Source organism: Hyperolius riggenbachi, chromosome 2 (genome assembly GCF_040937935.1).
Source record: "Hyperolius riggenbachi isolate aHypRig1 chromosome 2, aHypRig1.pri, whole genome shotgun sequence".
Lineage (NCBI taxonomy): Eukaryota > Metazoa > Chordata > Amphibia > Anura > Hyperoliidae > Hyperolius > Hyperolius riggenbachi.
This window is the reverse complement of record NC_090647.1, coordinates 575,751,885-575,763,072: the sequence shown is the minus strand read 5'-3', so window position 1 is coordinate 575,763,072 and position 11,188 is coordinate 575,751,885. Positions and strand designations below refer to the sequence as shown.

Below are 11,188 nucleotides of genomic sequence, written 5' to 3'. Positions count from 1 at the left end.
TATCATAGGCAGAAGCCTATGACAGCCAATCGCCATAATTGGCTGGCTGTGGGGAGGGAGGGAACATTTTAAAGAAACAGGTTTTTTTTGTTTTTTTTTTAACGTAACAATAATATTTATTTAAAAAAATAAACATGAGGGGAGTGATCAGACCCCACCAAAAGAGAGCTCTGTTGGTGGGGAATAAAGGGGGGGGGGGGATCACTTGTGTGCTGTGTTGTGCGGATCTGCAGCTTGGCCTTAAAGCTGCAGTGGCAGATATTACTAAAAATGGCCTGGTCACTAGAGGGGTTTAGCACTGCAGTCCTCAAGTGGTTAAAGAGGAGCTGTCAGACATACTATCTCAGAAAAAAACCCACACACACACGCATATATATATATATATATATATATATATATATATATATATATATATATATATATATATATACACAGTGGGTTGCAAAAGTATTCGGCCCCCTTGAAGTTTTCCACATTTTGTCTTATTACTGCCACAAACATGCATCAATTGTATTGGCATTCCACATGAAAGACCAATACAAAGTGGTGTACATGTGAGAAGTGAAACAAAAATCATATATGATTCCAAACATTTTTTACAAATAAATAACTGCAAAGTGGTGTGTGCGTAATTATTCGGCCCCCTTTGATCTGAGTGCAGTCAGTTGGCTATAGACATTGCCTGATGGGTGCTAATGACTAAATAGAGTGCACCTGTGTGTAATCTAATGTCAGTACAAATACAGCTGCTCTGTGAGGGCCTCAGAGGTTGTCTAAGAGAATATTGGGAGCAACAACACCGTGAAGTCTAAAGAATACACAAGACAGGTCAGGGTTCAAGTTATTGAGAAACTTAAAGCAGGCTTAGGCTACAAAAAGATTTCCAAAGCCTTGAACATCCCACGGAGCACTGTTCAAGCGATCATTCAGAAATGGAAGGTGTATGGCACAACTGTAAACCTACCAAGACAAGGCCATCCACCTAAACTCACAGGCTGAACAAGGAGAGCGCTGATCAGAAATGCAGTCAAGAGGCCTATGGTGACTCTGGACGAGCTGCAGAGATCTACAGCTCAGGTGGGGAATCTGTCCATAGGACAACTATTAGTCATGCACTGTACAAAGTTGGCCTTTATGGAAGAGTGGCAAGAAGAAAGCATTGTTAACAGAAAGCATAAGAAGTCCTGTTTGCAGTTTGACAACAGCCATGTGGGGGACACAGCAACCATGTGGAAGAAGGTGCTCTGGTCAGATGAGACCAAAATGGAACTTTTTGGCCAAAATGCAAAACGCTATGTGTGGCGGAAAACTAACACTGCACATCACTCTGAATACACCATCCCCACTGTCAAATATGGTGGTGGCAGCATCATGCTCTGGGGGTGCATCTCTTCAGCAGGGACAGGGAAGCTGGTCAGAGTTGATAGGAAGATGGATGGAGCCAAATACTGGGCAAACTTGGAAGAAAACCTCTTGGAGACTGCAAAAGACTTGAGACTGGGGTGGAGGTTCACCTTTCATCAGGACAATGACCCTAAACATAAAGCCAGGGCAACAATGGAATGGTTTAAAACAAAACATATCCATGTGTTAGAATGGCTCAGTAAAAGTCCAGATCTAAATCCAATCGAGAATCTGTGGCAAGATCTGAAAACTGCTGTTCACAAACGCTGTCCATCTAATCTGACTGAGCTGGAGCTGTTTTGCAAAGAAGAATGGGCAAGGATTTCAGTCTCTAGATGTACAAAGCTGGTAGAGACATACCCTAAAAGACTGGCAGCTGTAATTGCAGCAAAAGGTGGTTCTACAAAGTATTGACTCAGGGGGCTGAATAATTACGCACACCCCACTTTGCAGTTATTTATTTGTAAAAAATGTTTGGAATGATGTATGATTTTCGATCCACTTCTCATGTGTACACCACTTTGTATTGGTCTTTCACGTGGAATTCCAATACAATTGATGCATGTTTGTGGCAGTAATGTGACAAAATGTGGAAAACTTCAAGGGGGCCGAATACTTTTGCAACCCACTGTATGTAGATAAATACTTGCTCTACTTACATAACATGTATTGCACTGTCCACATTTTGTTTTTAGTGATTTTTCTATAGTAAAATAAAATAAGAAAACTCTTCTTAGGATTTTCCATTTTGACTGTCTATTTTGAAGCCAATCCTGACATCATTTCCTCCCTTACTCTGTCTGTGTATCATTGCCCGCCCTCCTCCCAGTCATCAGACACTCCCGCCCAGCTCTGCAATAGAAAGTGCGCTGTCTCAGTATGAGCAATATTGGCCAATCAGATCAGAACAGAGATGTGGGAGGGGAAAACAGGAGGAAAGAGGCTTCAGCCAATCAGGATGCATTAGTTATGTCTGAGGGGAAAGGAAAGCAGAAAAAAAGAAAACCCAGCATGCCCTGCAACTTCCTTTGTGCGGCAGATGTACCAAGTAAGTGCCAGGGAGGCTGGGGAATGGTGTCTGATGGAGAAGAAAAGTAAGAGTGATTATTAGCTTTTGGATTGCCTGGTTAGCATCCTTATTACTTGTTTACCAGATAAAATTATAGAATTGACTTTATGCCCGACAGTTACACTTTGAAAGCTGAGCATGTTAGTGAGACCGGACCTGTCTTTAGTAAAACCAGACTGTTGAACTGAAATAAGATGATTCTGTGCAATGACACAGACTGTCCCGTGTCTCAGAGTGCTAAAATATATGAACTGTTAACCTTTTTGTCTATCTGCTGCTCTCAGAAGCCCAGTTCACTGCCAGTAAAGTGTTTTATGGCTGTAATTCCATGAGGGGTTCAGTGAGGGGTATGCTATAGTCAGACTGAGTTGCTGCATGCAAAATGTGCGTGAGGTGAAGCCGATATGAGTGTAAACAAGAAATACCGTCCTGAATTGGACACTAACTGAAACCGATAAATATTTACTGTGGTGGTAATAATAGTAAAGCATTAGTAAATTACTGTTATCTTTCTAAAACTTAACCCAATCCTACTCTCTCACAGAACCCTCCCCCGATGCCTAACCCTAATCACCCCCACCACACACTCATTCTTCATAACCATCCTACCACTATGTTCTGCCATTTCCTGCCTGATGGGGGTGGTATTAACTTGGACTTCCCTGGACATTAATTTCTCCACCTGCAGAGGGCTCTGGGGACTTTACATCATCCTGAGCCTCCACCATTCACCAGCAGGTGGCGTGTTACTGCCACCACAAAGAATTGCAGTTCCCTGTTTGGCCTCCAGATGGCATCATTGGAGATTGCTCAGTCACCACCAGCTGCATCCTGTGGTTACTAATCACTTGGTCTATTAACCACTTCCCGACCGCCGTATATACAATTGGCGGCCGGGAAGTGGACCCCGCAAGGACCGCCGTATGTACAAATGGCGGCGGTCCTCGTACGGGCATGGGCGGCGCGATCGGCCGCCGGGGACTGGCTCCACCCCCTAGCGCTATAACCCGCCGGCTACTAGCACCCGGATCGCCGCATACAAAGTGTATAAAGTGTATTATACAGGCTGCCTCCTGCCCTGGTGGTCCCAGTGTCCGAGGGACCACCAGAGCAGGCTGCAGCCACCCTAGTCTGCACCCAAGCACACTGATCCCCCCCCCCTGCCCCCTGATCGCCCACAGCACCCCTCAGACCCCCCCCCCCCTGCCCACCCCCCAGACCCCTGTTTGCACCCAATCACCCCCCTTATCACCATCAATCACTCCCTGTCACTATCTGTCAACGCTATGTTTTTTTATTCCCTAAACTGCCCCCTGCTCCCCCCCCCTGTGTACTGTATGCATCTATCCCCCTGATCACCTATCAATCACCCATCAATCACCCCCTGTCACTGCCACCCATCAATCAGCCCCTAACCTGCCCCTTGCGGGCAATCTGATCACCCACCCACATTAATGATCGCCCGCAGATCCGACGTCCGATCACCTCCCAAGTGCAGTGTTTACATCGGTTCTCTACCCTAAACACCCACTAATTACCCATCAATCACCCCCTATCACCACCTGTCACTGTTACCCATCAGATCAGACCCTAATCTGCCCCTTGCGGGCACCCAATCACCCGCCTACACGCTCAGATTGCCCTCAGACCCCTTATCAATTCGCCAGTGCAATATTTACATCTGTTCTTCCCTGTAATAACCCACTGATCACCTGTCAATCACCCATCAATCACCCCCTGTCACTGCCACCCATCAATCAGCCCCTAACCTGCCCCTTGCGGGCAATCTGATCACCCACCCACACCAATAGATCGCCCGCAGATCCGACGTCAGATCACCTCCCAAGTGCAGTGTTTACATCTGTTCTCTACCCTAAACACCCACTAATTACCCATCAATCACCCCCTGTCACTGCTACCCATCAGATTAGACCCCTATCTGCCGCTAGGGCACTCAATCACCTGCCCACACCCTCAGAACGCCCTCAGACCCCAGCCCTGATCACTTCGCCAGTGCATTGCTTGCATCTATTCCCCCCTCTAATCACACCTTGAGACACCCATCAATCACCTCCTGTCACCCCCTAGCACACCTACCCATCAGATCAGGCCCTAATTTGCCCCGTGTGGGCTCCTGATCACTCGGCCAAACCCTCAAATCCCCCTCAGACCCCCTTCTGATCACCTCCCCAGTGCATTGATTGCATCTATTTTCCCCTCTAACCACCCCCTGAGACACCCATCAATCACCTCCTGTCACCCCCCTAGCACTCCTATCCATCAGATCAGGCCCAATACAACCTGTCATCTAAAAGGCCACCCTGCTTATGACCGGTTCCACAAAATTCGCCCCCTCATAGACTACCTGTCATCAAAATTTGCAGATGCTTATACCCCTGAAAAGTCATTTTGAGACATTTGGTTTCCAGACTACTCACGGTTTTGGGCCCGTAAAATGCCAGGGCGGTATAGGAACCCCACAAGTGACCCCATTTTAGAAAAAAGACACCCCAAGGTATTCTGTTAGGTGTATGACGAGTTCATAAAAGATTTTATTTTTTGTCAAAAGTTAGCGGAAATTGATTTTTATTGTGTTTTTTTTCACAAAGTGTCATTTTTCACTAACTTGTGACAAAAAATAAAATCTTCTATGAACTCGCCATACACCTAACGGAATACCTTGGGGTGTCTTCTTTCTAAAATGGGGTCACTTGTGGGGTTCCTATACTGCCCTGGCATTTTAGGGGCCCTAAACCGTGAGGAATAGTCTAGAAAACAAATGCCTCAAAATGACCTGTGAATAGGACGTTGGGCCCCTTAGCGCACCTAGGCTGCAAAAAAGTGTCACACATGTGGTATCGCCGTACTCAGGAAAAGTAGTATAATGTGTTTTGGGGTGTATTTTTACACATACCCATGCTGGGTGGGAGAAATCTCTCTGTAAATGGACAATTGTGTGTAAAAAAAAATCAAACAATTGTCATTTACAGAGATATTTCTCCCACCCAGCATGGGTATGTGTAAAAATACACCCCAAAACACATTATACTACTTCTCCTGAGTACGGCGGTACCACATGTGTGGCACTTTTTTACACCCCAAGTGCACTAAGGGGCCCAGAGTCCAATGAGTACCTTTAGGATTTCACAGGTCATTTTGCGACATTTGGTTTCAAGACTACTCCTCACGGTTTAGGGCCCCTAAAATGCCAGGGCAGTATAGGAACCCCACAAATGACCCCATTCTAGAAAGAAGACACACAAAGATTTTATTTTTTGTCACAAATTAGCGGAAAATGACACTTTGTGAAAAAAAACACAATAAAAATCAATTTCCGCTAACTTGCGACAAAAAATAAAATCTTCTATGAACTCGCCATATTCCTAACGGAATACCTTGGGGTGTCTTCTTTCTAAAATGGGGTCATTAGTGGGGTTCCTATACTGCCCTGGCATTTTAGGGGCCCTAAACCGTGAGGTGTAGTCTTGAAACAAAAATGACCTGTGAAATCCTAAAGGTACTCATTGGACTTTGTGCCCCTTAGTGCAGTTAGGGTGCAAAAAAGTGCCACACATGTGGTATCGCCATACTCAGGAGAAGTAGTATAATGTGTTTTGGGGTGTATTTTTACACATACCCATGCTGAGTGGGAGAAATATCTCTGTAAATGGACAATTGTGTGTAAAAAAAAAATCAAACAATTGTCATTTACAGAGATATTTCTCCCACCCAGCATGGGTATGTGTAAAAATACACCCCAAAACACATTATACTACTTCTCCTGAGTACGGCAATACCACATGTGTGGCACTTTTATGCAGCCTAACTGCGCTAAGGGGCCCAAAGTCCAATGAGCACCTTTAGGCTTTACAGGTGTGCTTACAATTTAGCACCCCCCAAAATGTCAGGACAGTAAACACACCCCACAAATTACCCCATTTTGGAAAGTAGACACTTCAAGGTATTCAGAGAGGGGCATGGTGAGTCCGTTGCAGATTTAATTTTTTTTTGTCGCAAGTTAGAAGAAATGGAAACTTTTTTTTTTGTCACAAAGTGTCATTTTCCGCTAACTTGTGACACAAAATAAAATCTTCTATGAACTCACCATGCCTCTCAGTGAATACTTTGGGATGTCTTCTTTCCAAAATGGGGTCATTTGGGGGGTATTTATACTATCCTGGAATTCTAGCCCCTCATGAAACATGTCAGGGGGTCAGAAAAGTCAGAGATGCTGGAAAATGGGAAAATTCACTTTTTGCACCATAGTTTGTAAACGCTATAACGTTTACCCAAACCAATAAATATAGGCTGAATGGTTTTTCTTTTTAATCAAAAACATGTTTGTCAACATTTTTCGTGCTGCATGTATACAGAAATTTTACTTTATTTGAAAAATGTCAGCACAGAAAGTTAAAAAAATAATTTTTTTGACAAAATTCATGTCTTTTTTGATGAATATAATAAAAAGTAAAAATCGCAGCAGCAATCAAATAGCACCAAAAGAAAGCTTTATTAGTGACAAGAAAAGGAGCCAAAATTCATTTAGGTGGTAGGTTGTATGAGTGAGCAATAAACCGTGAAAGCTGCAGTGGTCTGAATGGAAAAAAGTGCCTGGTCCTTAAGGGGGGTAAAGCCCACGGTCCTCAAGTGGTTAAAGAGCAGCTGTCCATGTACAAATACTTGCTCTACTTACATAACATGTATTGCACTGTCCACATTTTGAGTTTAGTGATTGTTCTACAGTAAAAAAAAATCCTTCTTCGCATTTCCCATTTTAAGTGCAGCTATTGTTAAGCCAATCCTGGTGTCATTTCCTCCCTTACTCTCCTCTGCCTGCATTGTGTATGCATTGCCCGCCCTTCACTATAACAAGTGCATTGTCTCAGCATGAGAAATATTGGCCAGTCAGAGAGGAACAGATATGTGGGAGGGGAAAACAGGAGGGAATGAGGCTTCAGCCAATCAGGCTGCATTAGTTAAAGCGGACCCAAAACAAACATTTTTAATTCAAAATATTTAGTTGCAGCAATCTGACACATACAAAGATAAATAAACGCTCCTTCAGGCCTATGAGCATTTCAGTGCATGCTTTTCCCCCTTCTCTTTTCATAACTAGGGTTATACAGGGCGGAGCAGTGCTTTTCAGCGCTGCTAGATTTGGGCGCAGCCGGCACCTCCATAGACTTCAATAGGAATCATTCCTATTGAAGCGGTCAGAGAGTAACGTCGGCTCCGTCAGAAGACGGAGCCGAAGTTGCTTAAAAACATAATAATTCGGCCTCCAGCAATCACTGGAAGCCGAATTATTTCATTCCCCCACTATCCATGTCGGCCTGGAGGGGGAATAGTAATTAAATCGGCCCGGACTTGTGCAGAAGCAGGATCAGCTATATACCGCTGTATCCTGTGCCCAAGTCTACCGGCGCCGATTTCAAATGTACTCATACAGGGGGCAGCCATTAGCAATTCCTCCATTGCCGGACACCTCCTACTCCACCGGTCTGCCGGATTCTGTCCCGGCAATATGAAAGGAAGGGAGGAGTTCCTCCAATAAATGTAAAATATTTTATATTTGTCATCATGCAGCTGAAAATGCTGCTATTTATTATTATAATTTAGAAAATAGATTTTATTCCTGAAATCTTGTATTTTTAATTTGGGTCCACTTTAAGTCTGAGGTGAAGTAGAGCAGCAAATAAGGACAACCCAGCATGCCCTGCAACTTCCTTTTTGTGTACCAAATTTTGTGTGTACCAAATAAGAGTCCGGTAAACTGGGGAATGATCTTTTATCAACAAGAAAAGTAATAGTGATTTTAGCTTTTGGATTGCCTGGTTAGCATCCTTATTACTTGTTTACCAGATAAAAATAGAGAATTGAAGCCTCTTCCTGCAGCCAGTTGCCAGAACTTTGTAGTTGCTTGCAGACTTGAGTTGCTGGACATTCCTGATACCCGATACTTATACCTGTTCCCTGTTTACCTGAAACCTGATTGCTGGACTTCCTGGTATTTGATCTCTGCTTCCTATTGCTAGCCACTTGCCTGCTGAATTGTGTCCTGTGCCTGATTGTACATATTACCTTGTTGTGTGTGTATTTATATATATATATAGACTAGCTGATTGCCCGGCGTTGCCCGGGTATGTATTTGGCTGTGTTGGCTCCGCCTACTTTTTCTAACCCTAACACACAATTACTCAATGACCAAGTTTGTGAGCTTTGCATTGTTTGGCACCAATAATTTGCATTGAAATGAAACAAATCTAATTGGCTGAGTGTGGCTCCACCCCCTTTTCTGAATTTGAACCCCAGTCACCCAATAACCAACTGTACCAGGTTTGAGGCCTGTGCCATTAACAGTGCAAGAATGGTAGCAATTAAATATTCCCCTTGAAAAGCAATAGGTGAAGTTTGATTCACTTTTGTAGGCTCCACCCACTTTTCTGAATATTAATCCCAGTCACCCAGTGACCAACTGTGCAACGTTTAAAAACCCTGCCATTAACAGAATTGCTGCAGTTTACATTTTCCCAGTGAAATTCGTATTTATCTCCATCCACTGATGATCCGGCGTTGCCCGTGTATGTATTTGACTGGTGTGGGCTCCGCACACTTTCTAATCCTAACACACAAACACTCAATGACCAAGTTTATGAGCTTTGGGGTTCTTGGCATCAATAATTTGTATATTCCCATAGAAATTAAACAAATCAGATAGGCTGTTTGTGGCTCCACCCCTCTCCAGCATTTGAACCCCAATGACCAACTGTAGCAGGTTTGATGCATCTGCTATTAACAGTGTAAAAATGGCAGCAATTTAAATATTCCACTTGAAAATCAACAGGTGAATTTTGATTGGCTGTTATAGGCTCCACCCACTTCCCTGAATATTAATCTCAGTCACTCAGTGACCATCTGGGCAAAGATTGGGAACCCTGAAATAAACAGTGTAAGAAGGGCTGCAGTTTACACTTTCCCAGTGAAATTTGTTTTTGGCTCCGCCCACTTTAGTGAATTTGGACCCCAGTCACCCAATGACTGACTGTATCAGGTTTGAGGCCTCTGCCACTAACAGTGTAAGAATGGTAGCAATGTGAATATTCCCCTTGAAAATCAATAGGTACATTTTGATTGGCTGTTGTAGGCTCCACCCACATTTCTGAATATTCATCCCAGTCACCCAGTGGCTAATTGTGTAAAGTTTGGGAACCCTGCAATGTAAAAAATGAAGTTGTTGGCACCACCCACTTTTTCTAACCTTGACATACAGTTACTCAATTTTCAAGTTTATCAGCTTTGGGGTCCTTGGTATCAATACTTTGTATATTCCCATTGAAAAATAAACAAATCTGTTTGTGGCTCCGCCCCCTTCCTGAATTTGGACCCCAGTCACCCAGCGACCAACTGTACCAGGTTTGAGGCATCTGCTTTTACCAGTATAAGAGAATGGTAGCAGATGAAATATTCCCTTTGAAAAGCAAAAGGTGAAATTTTATTGGCTGTTGTAGGCTCCACCCACCTTCCAAAATCTTAATCTCATTCACCCAGTGACCAACTGTGCAAAGTTTGAGAACTCTGCCAGTAACGGTGTAAGAATGGCTGCAGTTTATATTTTCCCAGTAAAAGTTGGTTTTGGCTCCGCCCACTTTTTGTAACCTTGACACACAGTCACCCAGTGACCAAGTTTGTGAGCTTTCAGGTTCCCGGCATCAAAAATGTGTGAATGGAAGCAGTTTATCCACCAAGGAAATCTGATTGGCTGTATGTGGCCCCGCCCCCTTAGTGAATTTTGACCCCAGTCACCCAATGACCGACTGTAGCAGGTTTTAAGTCTCTGCCATTAACAGTGTAAGAATGGCAGCAGTTTTAATATTCCCCTTGAAAATCAATAGGTGAGTTTTGATTGGCTGTTGTGGCTCCACCCACTTTCCTGAATCTTAATTGCATTCACCCAGTGACCAACTGTGGCAAGTTTGAGAACCCTGCGATTACCAGTCTAAGAATGGCTGCAGTTTACATTTTCCCATTGAAAATGAACGGCTGAATTTGATTGGCTGTTTTATGCTCCGCCCACTTTTCCTGGATTTGTAACCTCGGTCACCAAGTGACCAACTGTGCCAAGTGTGGGGACTCTGGCTTGATTACTGTGAGAATGGCAGCCTTTTACATTTTTTCCATTGACATGAATGGGTGGAATCTGATTGGCTGCTTGTAGCTCCGCCCAGGTGTGCAGGGGGTCCGCGAGACCCCCAGAACATATCATCCCAGGTAGTAAGGGATCTGTGTACCAAGTTTCGTTCAAATCGGTCAAGCCGTTTTTGTGTGATCCTTTGGCTTATGTTATTTTCCCCTGTGAGCGTGCATAGCCACGCCCACCTCTAGCACAGCTAAGCATATAAATGAGCGGTGCTCATAGTTCAGTTAGTAGCTAGTAGAAGGTGAGGTGTTAATCCCAATAGAATGCTGATAAAAACTAGCATTTTTGCCTGGTTAGAGTAGGACTCACCAGATCGGGGACACTTTGGCGCAGTTGGTGAGCTTAAACGCGTTAAAACGTAACCAAGAGCCCCTGTCACTGTTTTACTGTTGTGTGCTGCAGTACCCTATGTATATGTGTATATATATATATATACTGTATATGTATATGTAAATATCTCCTGCACATTGCCTGTAAATAGTTAGTCATGATTTTGGTTGTATGTGTGTACACTGTAG

At 43.8% G+C, this 11,188-nt stretch overlaps 1 protein-coding gene across 1 annotated transcript in view; it reads left to right on the top strand.

The window, feature by feature from the left end:
- LOC137545330 (uncharacterized) overlaps positions 1-11,188 on the top strand; it is a 197,645-nt gene that overhangs the window by 56,885 nt on the left and 129,572 nt on the right. The gene's annotated exons all lie outside the window — the stretch shown is intronic.